This window comes from Schistocerca piceifrons, chromosome X (assembly GCF_021461385.2).
Source record: "Schistocerca piceifrons isolate TAMUIC-IGC-003096 chromosome X, iqSchPice1.1, whole genome shotgun sequence".
Taxonomy (NCBI): Eukaryota; Metazoa; Arthropoda; class Insecta; order Orthoptera; family Acrididae; genus Schistocerca; species Schistocerca piceifrons.
In genome coordinates this window covers 333,236,334-333,251,229 of record NC_060149.1, presented here as the reverse complement: position 1 = coordinate 333,251,229, position 14,896 = coordinate 333,236,334, and positions in this window count along the sequence as shown.

Below are 14,896 nucleotides of genomic sequence, written 5' to 3'. Positions count from 1 at the left end.
AGAGTCAGCTTTCAGGAATTGTGAAATGAACCCTGTCGTCCAGGACCCTGTGCTACAAAGAGCACAGATTCGCCACGAGAAGAGGAAATTCACAGGCGTCTATTGCGCTGAATGAGGCCTAAGTGCTGTAGTGTGCGAGTGAGGCAGACGAGGACCTATATCATAGGAAAACCCCGTAGAAGCTGTCTGTGGCCAGGGAGACATAGCAGTGTTAAATATGGCGGCCCTAAGGTCGGTCATAAAGAGAAATATTTACGAAAACTATTCAATTCTGTAGTAATTCAGGGAATAAGGCTACAGTAATTTTAATCTACCATCCTTCATAAATTTTCATGGTGATTCTAATAAAATTTGAATATTTATCATATCTATAATACTTTAGGATTTACTGTTGAAGTGAAATTAACACGTTTTGTAACAAAGATATGAACGCTAAAATCTGAACGCTTTGATCGATATTTCATATAGAAGGTCATCATTAAAATGGCAAATATTGTAAATATCAACTCTGTAAATTTATTTGATTAAAATATATAGTAGAGATAAGTTATTAGTATTTTCAGTTAAGCATCAGATCATCATTTCCTCCACACAAAACACATTGAACGATGACAGCATGACATCTTATTGAATCATTTGACAATAGAATATTTGTTGTAAAGTTTAGTGCATTATTGTTACTTTTGGTCTTTATTTATTTATCAGAAAGCACATTGGTGCAAGGCTACTGACCGTGGCATTCAAAACTAAGAAGGAAATTGTATTGGTTTTACGTAAAAGAATTTAACGTTTATTATGTAATGGATATTGTTGTTACTTTATTTAGAACGTGAAAGTGGTCAAGTTTTAATTATTTAAATATGTTAACATGTAAAATTATGTAGAATAAGCTGTAGCCAATCAGATGGACAGCTTCAAGGAAGGGCACTGGCCTAGTCAGTTGAGTGAGGATGTTCGGCGCGCGGGAAACGCGGCCGGGGACGGTCAGAGGGACAGTGCTGGTGGTGACGCGAAAGCGGACGGTCAGTCTTAGGTAACTAGGAGGTGACTTAGAGAATTGGTGGACAGTCCACCACCAGCAATGGAGGGTGAAGCTTTGACAATGCCAGCCACTCGTACTGGTGAAGCGTCAGAAAAATTATCAAATGAATGTCAGCCAAAGAACCCGAAACAGAAGCCAACAGGCAATTTGTCATGAAGGGTTGCAAAAGAAAAAAATCTAAGTGCGAAAGTTAGCTGTAAACCTTGTAACTTAGGTAGATATGTACAGTGCAAGCCACTTTCGTCAATCCATTAAGAGATCACACGCATTGGAAGGCCGCTGATTTCACGTTCAGCGATTGCGATCTAGATGTAAAAATCGACGCACTCACGTGCCATATGTAAGCAAACAGCCCCAAATGCCGTATATAGAGACTCTCAAACGTCGACCAAGGCAGAGTTCCAGCGATCACAAGAATTCCAGCGAGCAGAAGAGTTCCAGCAGCCTCGGATGAACAGGCCTACAGCAGACACTACATGAGTGAACATTATACTCATTACATTTGCGCACTGAGAAGGATTTACAAAGCTGACCTGTAAGTAACGCAGGACTAAGGCTATAGGTTTCCATTATACGTTTGTCTACATGTACTCATGTCTGTATGTCTGTTTGATTCTGACAAGTACTTCAACTTGAGGGTTCAAGTAGAGCAACAGAATCTGGCACTTCCGTGTAGTATCATATGTTACTGCGTATAGCCGAATCTTAACAATGTTATAGGCTGTGGTGGCCATTTATTGTGGTAACTTGGGCCCCATCAATGTTTTACAGTTACTGAAGCTATAAACTAGTCTCTGTGCTCTTCTACATGTTCATTGTAAACACGTAAAGAACCAAAAAAAAGCAGACCAGTAAGCCAAACCACAGTCTCGCTTCCCCATACGTACCTCCATAGCCTAATATCCAAGTCATTCTGTGCTGTCTTCAACCACAGAGACCTGAAAAATCTCGCCATTTCACTCCTATTTGCAGCAACTCGCGTACCAAGAAACGGATGACCTAAACTTCCGCATTACTCTCATCTGACCGTGAGCTTCTGAGTAAGTATGTTGTGACCCACGTCAGGTCATGGTGTACATGATCTTAACCCATGTCATTCGAAAAAAACTGGCCAGCATTAGAGAAACATGATTTAAGCACCAAACGTTTAACTAGCATAGAATACAACCATTTTCCAATGTAGACAGTCTTCGACAGAGTTAAGAAAACACTATTTTATTTCTCACAGAGGTTTTTTTTAATATATTCGGGTCAGTAATATACAGTTTTGTATCATCTGTTAACAAGTGCTTCGTGATGTGGATATAGTTAGTGCGCCAGAGGCATCTTGTACTGCGCACTCTGCTTTGCTAGCAGCGACTTGATGCAGTATCGGGACGTGTTGCATTGAAGAATATTCTACTCGATACATAACAATTACAGTTTATAACCTACACTGATTTGTAGATATACTTCGAAAAACCCACTATACAGTGGAAGTAACCGGAATTTGTGGCAGAAGCTGGGAGTGCTATATATACGAAAGAGTTGGCACCCCATTTCTGTACTTTAATAGACGAAATATGCTAGAGACGTGTTGTCATGAAGAAACTAGCATTTCTCCTGCAAGGCAGAAATACTGTGGTTTTATTGGGGAAAACTCGCTAGGGAGCATTGGAGACCATTTTGAGGAAAGATAAGAAATCCACATAAAGTGGAATTGGCTGGTGAAACTTTTACGTCTTCCTCGGCCAAAGAACGCGGTTTTAAGCTATGATTTATAACTATGGAATGGATTGTTCAAGTTTGACCCTGTGGAGGGCTGTGTAAATATATTAAATGCTAGCGATGCAGGGGCATTATATTAAAGAAGGAGAAACTTTTTTGCCACAATACCATCAAATGTAGATATTACAGAATTAAGACTGGTTCCTAAAAACAATGTTATTCCACAGATCGCAAGAAAAAGAGTCAATGTTTAACTTACAACCAGTCCCTATTAGAGGTTGCGAGTATTAAACATATATGTAGCACTACCGTCATTACTTAATTGTTCTACTGCGATAGAGAAACCCATATGGCATACTTATTAACACCACTGTGGTAGTGGATGTCAGTATGCATACAATGCTAAGAGTCGTGTATGCAGCCTCTCTTTATCAGATATCTCACATATTATTTTAAGTGTTCTGGTGGTAATGTTACATATGGCTATACCCACTAATTTACATGATACTTTGGACATGGGATAGACATACATAGACATTTAAGATAAGTCAATCATCTTATAAAAATACGCTAATATAAATCTCCTGACAATAGAGTATGACATCAAGCTCTCCTAAGTCACATCTATCCCTAGGAAAACAAAATAATATGTATGGTGGAATTAAAAACGTACAATCTTCTTAGTTTCAACTCCTATGTACGCAGTGCTCTGACATAGTGTTAATACTGTCCACATACTGAAACTTTAACCCCGTCATTTTTCTTTGCTCCACATCATCCCCAATCACCAGGCAGCAATATTTCACAAATAATCGTTTTTTGTATGCTTTGAATTCCGCGTAAATTGTATTTAAACCTATTGGAGTAGGTATGTCATTTTGTACTGAATTTCAGATACATGTACTTATACAATTTCCTAAGTCGACATCATCATAAACATTATCATGAACTTTACACTCCAACATACATTTTACGGTATCTTCAAAAAGCACTTTAACATGGACTTGTCATTAATTTAGTGTGTCCACTTTGATACATATTGCATCCTGCAAACCATTTGTGTTCACAACACTTTAACGCTTTGGAAATACACTCTGCGACGTCTCTTGAGCTTTTAATTTTGACACAGCAACGCTAAATTCAATGGCTACTGATGCACTGAAACTGTTGCTGCTGCTGTTACTGCCAGAGACGTAGTGTTGAGATAGAATGGCTCGTACCTGGTTGTCAACTGACCCTCAATATGTCTCACACTGCTGTACAGTTGCTTCCACTTGAATGAGCTTTCATTTCGCTGCACATTTTGTACTTTAACTGTAACTTAGAGCTCAGTGTCGGATGACATCCAAACATTAACACACTTACACACACTGGTGGTCAAATGATACATGTTGACGAACAGTAACACCTAACAAGATGGACGGACTGCTGGATTTACATATCTCTTCATCAGTTGTTGTCTACCAATTACGAGCGTCCATGTCTGTCTGGAGTTGTGGTGGAGGTCTAGGAAGTTGAAACCTGTCGGTCCAGATTACGCAAATTGAATGGAGTGGTAGGGTATTATCTTAGATTCCTGGCTGTAGGTCCAGTCACAGCAAAAAAGCAGGTCATAGGCTATGTATATAAAGGTAGAAGCACAGGCTGGGCTGAGAGAAACGTAATTCATCCACAAATGAGATGGTTTAAAAACACTACTGCTGATAAAATTGCGTCACGTGATTGGTTGTGGCTGAGCTGCAAAGCAGCTGCTTTATGTGAGTACTAGGATTTTATTAGGTCGATATACTCCATTTGAATATGTAACAGAAAGAAAGATCGAGGAAAAGATGACACATTTTTCCTGAAACGCAAGGGAGAGTAGGGTATTTGTGGAGGTATAGGGACAATCATTTTTAGTCGGTCAGTGTGTGACAGTGGGGTGCATTGTACAGCGGCTTGCGGGGTATTTATTTGGATGTAAGATATTTACACATGATGTAGTTGTCTATAAAGAGGCAGTAGCAAACTGCAGAAAGTCCTAAAGGGTGATCGGTGACTGGCGGTGCAGAGACTGGTATTTGACCTGAATGCAAATAAATCTAACTATTGCACATAAATAGACCTAGAAATCCTTTATTGTCTAATTACAATATTGCTGGAAACATTAAATACTGTAAAATACCTAGGAGTCAAAATCTGACACACGCTAAACTAGGATGCATAAAGCAAAAGCATATGTCAGGTTCAGCTTCATTTGAAAGTAGCTTAAGAGAATGTAATACACCCACGAAATAAATGACTTAAAAAACACCACTACTCGTAAAATCACGTTACGTGACTTGCTGTAGCTGACACGCTAAGCAGTCGCATCAATATTAATTATGCAGTGGGTAGCTCTATATCACTGCTATGATCGTTTTATGTTGGTATACCCCCAGTCGAAAACAAAGGCGACATATATGTCGCAAAACGCTATTGGGTAAATCCAACTAAGACACTGTTCGAACTCCATACATGGACCTTTAACCTTTGTGTGAGTGTGTGTGTGTGTGTGTGTGTGTGTGTGTGTGCGTGTGTGTATGTGAGTATGTGTACTAGATAAATCCCATCCACATGCCACCTAGAGGTTCTAAACTACAATTAGCGTCCATCTTCAGGAAGAAGTGATTTGTTTCTAAAATAACCATCACAACGCGCATGTGGACTGCACTGACATCAATCTGCTAACGGAGGTCCATGACCTTAGGAGGTACCATCGAGTGTGAATGAGCTTTTATAACACATAGTGGTTCTTCATCGTCATGCAGAATACATAGGAACAGCCAATTTCGTAGCTGTGCAATAAGTTAACCACTACAGAAAAAATAATTACAGATTTTTACACTGCTGGATGATTGGAAAATTATGATGATGGAGTAACATATCGAAGAATGTATTTTTAAATTAACATTTGCTAATGGAAAGAATACAAGGAAAATTGGCACCACGCAGCAATACTCTAAAATGAGGCTGACATGGAGCAGTGAAGACATTCTGTATTTAATACAGATTTGCCATTTAGAACGTAATGAAACACCTACTTGTTTAAAAAAAGATGGCTGCATTGTATCAGCATGTGGTGGACTGGACACTGTACATGTTGTCATTCCACAGAATTTTAAGAAAAAAAGCATCCAAAGTAACGCATCCCGCAGATGAGGGTTTCAAAATCCTTGTAGTTAACTGCTGAAGCATTCACAACAAAGTGGTAGAGTTCAAAGCGCTCTTAAAAAACACTGAAGCTCATATAATATGAGGCAGAGAAAGTTGGTCACAACCTGATGCTGGCAGTAGTGAGATCATTGGGGGAAATTTAAGCATATACCGAAAGGAAAGAGAAACGATAAATGCAGGTAGTGGATTTTTTCCAGTAGACATGAAACTCAAATCCACCGAGACAGAAGTTCAAGCTGCATGTCAGGTTGTTTAGGTAGGACTCAGCATCAAGGGTGGGCAAAAAATTATAATAGGGTCCTTCTATCGACCACCAGATTCTCCTCCTAGCGTAACCGAAAACTTTAGAGAAAACCTCATTTAGCTTGTACATAAGTTCTCTAACGATATTGTAATCATTGGAGGAGACTTTAACCATCCAACATTCAACTGGGATCATTATGGTTTTGTTAGTGGTGGACATGACCAGATATGCAATGAAACGTTGCTAAATGCATTATCTGAAAATTACCTAAATAGATAGTTCAGAACCAGAGTCATGATGGAAATATATTAGATCTAATGGCAACAAACAGACCTGACCTCTTTGAGGAAATCCATCGAAACTGGTATCAGTGCTCATGAGGCAGCCATAGCAACAATTAATAATGAAAAACAAAGGACAACTAAAACAAAAAGAAATATTTATATGTTCAGCAAACTAGGCAGAGGAACAATAGTGTCATACTTCAATGAGAGTTTTGAAACTTTTATTTCAGGACAGGAGCATGTAGAAGAACTATGGCTCAAGTTTAAAAGATTAGTTGACCATACACTGGAAAGATATGAGTCCAGTATTACAGTTCATAATGGGAAAAGTCATCCATGGTATACAGTCACTGTAAAGAAACTTCTAAAGAAACAGGGAGTACTGCATAATAGGCGTAATACAAAGCATAGGGCTACAGACAGAGAGATGCTGAATGAAACGCGTTTGGCACTCAAGAGAGCAATGCATGAAGCCATCAGTGGCTATGGTAACAGAATGTTGTCAAGTGATCTTTCACAAAATCCAAAGAAACTCTGGCCATATATGAAGGCTGATAGTGGCGCCAAAGTTAGTGTCCAGTCACCCATGGACGAGACTGAAACTGAAGTTGAGAGTAGCAAAGCAAAAGCCGAAGTGCTTATACACATTTTCAAATGTTCCTTTACAAAGGAAACCTGGAGGAATTGTCCCAAATTAATTCCTGTGTTATTGAAGAGATCAGTGAAATAGATATTAGTGTAATTGGTGCTGAGAAACATCTGAAATCATTAAAACTAAACAAAGCCCCAGGGCCTGAAGGGATCTCTTTCACAAAAATTTGTAAATTTGTGGTAAGATCTTACGGGACCAAATTGCTTAGATCATCGGTCCCTAAGCTAACACACTACTTAATCTAAGTTAAACTGACTTACGATATGGACAACACATGCACCCTTGCCCAGGGGGGAGGGGTCTCTGTCACATTCTACACCCAGTTAGCAGTTGAGTTAGTCCGTCTGTTGACTTTAATCTATTTAATTCCTCACACAAAAATATATGCTTAGTAGTTGGAAGAAAGCATCTGTCACACCTGTCTACATGAAGGGAAGCAAAAGTGATCCGCAAAACTACCATCCAATAATCCTGTCATCCATTTGTTCTAGAATCATACACCATATTGCGAGCTCAAACATGACGAGGTGTCTCGAGTAGAATGACCTCTTCCATGCTAGCCAGCATGGATTTCGAAAACATAGAGCATGTTAAACCTAACTCACACTTTTCTCCCATGAAATCCTGAAAGCCATGGATCAAGGCAGTCAGGTAGACGCAATATTACTCGATTTCCGAAAAGCATTTTATTCAGTACCACACCTACTCTTATTACCAAAGTATGATCATATGGGGTATCAGACGAAATATGTGACTGGACTGAGGATTTCTTGATGGTGAGGGCGCAGCATGTTATCTTGGATGGAGAGTCATTGGCAGATGTAGAAGTAACTTCGGGTGTGCCTCAGGAAAGCGTGAGTCCCTTGCTGTTTGTTTCGTATATTAATTATCTTGCGGAAAATATTAATAGTAAGCTGAGAATTTTTGCAGATGAAGCAGTTATCTACCACGAAATAAGGGCTGAACGAACTGTAAAAATATTCAGTCAAACATTGATAAGATTTCGAAGTGGTGCAATAGCTGGCAGCTTGCTTGAAATGTTCAAAATGTAAAATTGTACACTTCACAAAACAAAACCAAAAAACGTAGAATCCTATGAGTATAATATTAGTGTGACACAATTGTAATCTACAAACGCATAAAAATACTCATGTTTAACACTCAGTAGGTGCATCAAGTGGAATGATCAATAGGGAAATGCAATCAGTCTACAAAGGAGATTGTTCACAAATCACTTGTGTGACCCAGCCTAGAATATTGCGCAAGTGTGTGGTCAGGGGCAGAGGATATTTAACATAGACAGAGAAGGGCAACACGAATGGTCACAAATGCTAGACAAACCTGGAGATTAACCTCTTGTATTCGACCACAATATGTTACAAGAGTCAGTCGTGGTCAGAACAGCGTTCTGTGTAGTTGTGAGGGCATTATGTCGGAGCTAAGAGAATTCGAACATGGACAAAAGCATTCTCTCTGAGTGTTAGGGTCCATCCTTAAGACCGCTGGTGGCTGGGTCAGTCAGAAGTGAGAGTTATATGGTAGACGTAGAAGCTGTCAGGTGTAGCTATCAAACATGGTCAGATCCAGATTGCAGGAGGCATTCCTGTGTTTTATTGTTTTTTTTTATCTGTCAAATAAAGAGCATATCTCTACTATTGTAATCATATCCCCCCAGTGTTGGTGGTGGTGGCAGCAACAGGAGAGTGGGAAATTATTAAGTAACTGACCGATGTATTGTGTCTTCAGAAACATTCCTGCCATTATTTACTGTAATCTTATGGTCTAAGAGTACCCTTAGGCAACCTGACAGTGACCTCACTGTTTTTTAACATACTAATAATCCAAGGAGAATTTCCTTACAGTGAAATGTAGCATTTGTTGTATTGTGCTGGTAATGCTGAAGCATTTAAAATATGGTGTGTCTCTGGATGGACATCGGAAAAATTTTAAATAGCAACAGAAGGTGAAAACACATTGGAGTGCCTTCAGAAAGTACGAGTATGTAGCAGGAGTATATTTGAGGTTAAATAATGCACTGTGCTAATTGTTTAACATGGGATATAGCTGTATTTGTTAAAATATCACACTGTGCTAATTGTTTAAGGTGGGATATAGGTCCATTTGTTGCAGTACCATACTGTAGAAATCGTTAAACATTTACAGTCCTGTATTTATGTGTGTCTTCTTGAAAAGTGAGAGAAAATTGGCAGAATTCTAACAAGCAGTCCCAGAACTGTAAATAGTGCCACAGGTTGGTGTACTTGCAGAAAATACTATTTGGTGCGGTACTCTGCTGGAAATTATGGATATCACCTGCTGCTGTTGACTGACCGATGTACAGAGCACAAATGCTAACTTCATCTCACAATGCTGGGTACCACGAAGAGTGGTAATAAAGGCCTGGTAATGGGAGACAAATAAAAATACATTATGTGAGTGGTGTAAGGGAGACCACCATTTTGGATCATAAATTTTGGTAATTTAGATTAGCATTACATAAACATAACCTAGGAGGAAATTTTTGGGACATAAGTTATGGTAATTTAAATGATAGTTATGGGATTAGACTAAATGTATTCAGCCATAAATAACACCTGTGTAAACACATCTAAAAGCATAAGTAGATTACTCAATAGCCATCCTGGACCATAAATTATGGCAGTTAATACTGCAGGTTTTTTTTTCATCAGTCTTCTGACCAGTCAGATGCAGCCCACCATAAGTTCATCTTCTATGTCACTCTCTTCATCTCAGAGTAGCATTTGCACCCTACATCCTCAATTACTGCTGGATGTATTCCACTCTCTGTTTTCCTCTACGGTTTTTACCCTCTACAGCTCCCTGTAGTATCATGGAAGTTGTTCCATCATGTCTTAACAGATGTCCTACCACCCTGCCCCTTCTACTTGTCAGTGTTTATCACATATTCCTTTCCTTGCCGATTCTGTGGAGAACCATTCATTCCTTAACTTACCAGACCATCAAATTTTCAACATTCTTCTGTAGTACCACGTCTCAAATGCTACGATTCTCTTCTTTTCTTGTTTTCCCACACTATATTTTCCACTACCATACAATGCTGTGCTCTAAACTATACAGCATTCTCAGAAATTTCTTCCTGAAATTGTAGAAGACTTCTCTTGGTCAGGAATGCCATTTTTCCCAGTGCTAGTCTGATTTTTATGTCCTCCTTGATCCATCTGTCCTGCGTTATTTTGCTGCCTATGTAGCAGAAATCCTTAACTTCATCTACTTTGTGATCATCAATCCTGATGTTAAATTTCTTATTTTTCTCATTTCTTCTATTTCTCACTGCTTTCATCTTTCTTCTATTTACTCTCAATACACATTCTGTACTCATTAGACTGTTCATTCCATTCAATAGAACGTGTAATTCTTCTTCACTTTCGCTGAGGATAACAATGTCATTAACCAATCTTATCATTGATATCCTTTCACCTCAAATTTTAATTCCACTCTTGAACTTATCTTTTACTTTGGTCATTTTTTTCAATGTATAGATTGAACATAAGGGGCGAAAGACTTTTTAATCAGAGCACTCCTTTCTTGGTCTCTCACTCTTACTGTTCCCTCTTGGCTCTTGTACATATTGTATATTACCCATTTTTCTATATAGCTCCCCCTATTTTTCTCAGAATTTCAAACATCTTGCACCATTTTACTCTGTCGAACACTTTTTCCAGGTAGACAAATCTTATGAATGTCTCTTGATTTTTCTTTAGTCTGGCTTCCATTCTGAAATGCAATGTCAGAATTTCCTCTCAACTGCCTTTACCTTTCCTAGAGCCAAACTGATCGAGATCTAACAAATTCTCAATTTTCTTTATCATGCTTCTGTGCATTATTCTTGTCAGCAACTTGGGTTCACGAGCTGTTAAGCTGATTGTGCAATAATTATCACACTTGCCAGCTCTTGCAATATTCGGAACTGTGTGGATGATGTTTTTTTGAAAGCCAGATGGTATATCGCCAGACTCATACATTCTACACACCAACGTTAATAGCCATGTCGTTGCCACTTCCTGCATTTATTTTAGAAATTCTGATGGAATGTTGTCAGTCCCATCTGCCTTATTCGATATTAAGTCTTCCAAAGCTCTTTTAAATTCTTGTTCTAGTACTGAATTCCCTGTCTCTTCTGTAACGATTCCTGTTTCTTCTTCTATAACATCATCAGACAAGTGTTCCCCCTTATTTTAGAAGTGGCAGGCTTCATACTTGGAGCTGAGGACGATTTGATTACTAATCAAAGACGCTGCCCCTAGACCACAGGTGGTTCATTAATTAGATACTAAATAAACACAACTAAGAGCACATGTAAGTAGTTCATTTACATTAGGGTTTTTTATATAAGGAAGCTGGCCACGTGGCTGGTTTATTTAAATAAGGAGAACGATGGTCCCTTTCGCCCAGAACTGACACAGGTCCACTGCTGCCATTAGCTGAGCAAACACTTTTTTGATTGCATCAGCGGCAAAGCTCGTTGCGAAACTGTACCCACGTTTTAGTGACTTGCTCAGCGACCAGCAGTGTCGAAGGCTATGTGTTAATTTCCTGATTGTCACCTCGCTGCATTGTGCTGGCAGCAACAACTCAGGTGGCATCGTCAGGGGACAGCTGGGCATCGAACAGCTAGATGGCATGCTCCCAGTGTCCGTGACAGGGGCGACTGGAAGACAGATGAAACTCCAAGGACTGCCAGTTGCAGCTTGGCTCAGGTTGTTGTCCCAGTAGAGGCTTGGGCAGCTGCAGCAGGTGTGGCGCCGGTGGCCTAGCAGGCAAGCGGCGGGGCAGGGAGTTAATGACCGCCATGTGCCCATCCCATTAAGGTGTTTGTTGGCCGTCCTGAGCACTTGGCTTCGTAATCTCCCTCTCTCTTCTGGCTTGTTTTTGCAGAGGGTGGAAAAGGAAATAAATACTCTCTCTCCCCCCCCCCCCCCCCCCCTCTCTCTCTCTCTCTTTCTCTTTGGGGGAACGAAAATACAGTCACCACCAGCGGCAGGGCTAGAGCTAATGGGAAACAGTTTTTGTTACTGTCACTACTCGAGCTTGTCCATGATCGACTAACGGCAGGGTGGTCCGTTCGCAGCAGCTCACAAACCAGTGTTCCTCGCAGATGTTGTTTTACAAGTAACTGTGTCTAGCTGTGTCATGGTTGCCACGATTTGGCGATGTGAGGGTGTTACGTAAAATACAAATGGACATTTAACAATCGGTAGTTACACTCAGCATGCCTTCAAAAAGGTAATCAATTTGAATAACGAATTAATCGAACCTGCTTCCCTCTCTGTCATTGCATCCCTATCTCCAGAAAAAAAGTTAGCTTTCCTGAAGATCTTCTGTCAATTGGACCATGGCAGCATCAGACATCGAACCTAGAGCAGGTGTTTCAGCCCTATTAAATTATAGAGTAAGGGTCAAGAAGAAGGACACAAACACGTAAGACAAAGGCAGAAACGAAATTGGATATTTATACATTAACCAATTATACACTAGCAAACGTGAGATAGGACTGGACAATACCAATCCAAAATTTCGGAGTACTCATCATATTGGCAGTTCTCCAAAGGTATTAGCAGCTGTTGTTGTTGTGGTCTTCAGTCCTGAGACTGGTTTGATGCAGCTCTCCATGCTACTCTATCCTGTGCAAGCTTTTCCATCTCCCAGTACTTACTGCAACCTACATCCTTCTGAATCTGCTTAGTGTATTCATCTATAGGAGAAAAATTAACAAACAAGAAATAAATCTTCATTCAGCCCCTAGAGAGTCCCAACTAGTAAAACGTGTGAAACCATCATCATAGGGATATTTTGTTGACTATGTGAGAAACGAAATCCGAAGGCCTGGCAACCCTTAGCCAACAACCATCGGTGAATGACGTGCAGTCAACTCGCACAGCAAACTGCATGCGTATATAAATAGGGCAGTCGTGTTGCGTGCAGTCATACTCTCGTGGCGTGACTGGATTCTTAGGCCCTTCCATTAATTACGTGAGCTGAAAATGGAGGCAGGGATCGGCAAAATCTCACCAAATTTCATTTAAATGGGGAGAGGGGAGAGGGCGGAGACACAATCAAAATCTCACGTCTACTTTTTAATTCAGAGGCTATACTTCATTAGAAATGATAATATTTTGTTTTATATAATTAACCCCGAGCGTAGACAATATTAAAGTGGCCACCAGTCTTTATGGCCTCTCTAAACTGAATTGAATGCTTTACACTAGTGTATGCCTTGGATTCCCAGATTTGAAACAAGTGCTAAACAAGTGTTATATTTCACTCGGGAAAGTCTATGCTGTGCCAGTCGAAATCATACCGTGCCAGTGAGTGAGTCATCGTGATACTCTGAAAAGCATGCAGGCTAATGCCGATGTTACTGTGTTTCAACATGAATTTGTATAAAAACTTTTACGATGGGTATGGTAAGTGGCATGCCGAAAAGTCGAAACACACATGCGAGCTAGAAGTTATACATCTGTGGAAGGAAGCTAAACTGAAGTTCCCTAACAAGAATTCTGGATCATACAAATCACGAGATTGAAAAACTACGTAATCATACGGTTGAAAGGAAGGTAGAAACAATGTTGTCTTTCAACTGAACAGTATGTATAGATTCAATGACATTTCATGTCTATAGTAGATTAATAAAGGGTCAGTTTTTCAGGGATCCGTCAAAACGATTAATACTGTTTTCGTGGAGCCATTTTAGTTCGCCTACCTCTATTTGTCCATTCGAGTGCTAATCAAGGTTGGCACGTTTGAAATAAAGTGTTTCTTATTACGTGTTAAAAATATTGTTTAATACACTATATAAATAGAACATGGTTTTATTACACTGTTTTAATCTTTGTTTAAAACAAAAAATGGGTTTTTACATATTTTTACCCTACTACATTGCAAACCTCACGAAAGGAGGAGGAGGAGGGGGGTCCCAGCAAACCTCCATGGGGGAGGGGGGGTCTAAAATTTAAAGAAAACCCTTCACGTAATTAATGATGGACGTCCCCTTACCGAAGTAATTCTTCACACAATTGACTCCAAAGAAATGGGAGGCTAGTACTTGTTAACGTCCCAGTGGTGACCGATTGACATGTCTCCACAGGAAGGAATAGCTCATGCAGCCTGCTTTATTGGCTACTCTGCGCCAACCACTCCTGTAGCTTTTTAGTTAGTATGGCGGGGAAGCTCCCTGGCACTTAGGTTCATCATTCCTTGTTCGAAGCAGGGCCGTAGGACAAATTTACACAATTATAGACCTAATTCAAGAATTCCTTGCAGACAGAACTCAACACGTCGCTCTTAACGGAACAATATCGACAGACATAAAGGTAATTGCTGCAGTGCCCCAAGAATGTGTGATGGGATCATTAATGTTACTGTTTACAGTACATACAGGGGTATTACAAATGATTGAAGCGATTTCATAAATTCACTGTAGCTCCATTCATTGACATATGGTCACGACACACTACAGATACGTAGAAAAACTCATAAAGTTTTGTTCGGCTGAAGCCGCACTTTAGGTTTCAGCCGCCAGAGCGCTCGAGAGCGCAGTGAGACAAAATGGCGACAGGAGCCGAGAAAGCGTGTGTCGTGCTTGAAATGCACTCACATCAGTCAGTCATAACAGTGCAACGACACTTCAGGACGAAGTTCAACAAAGATCCACCAACTGCTAACTCCATTCGGCGATGGTATGCGCAGTTTAAAGCTTCTGGATGCCTCTGTAGGGGAAATCAACGGGTCGG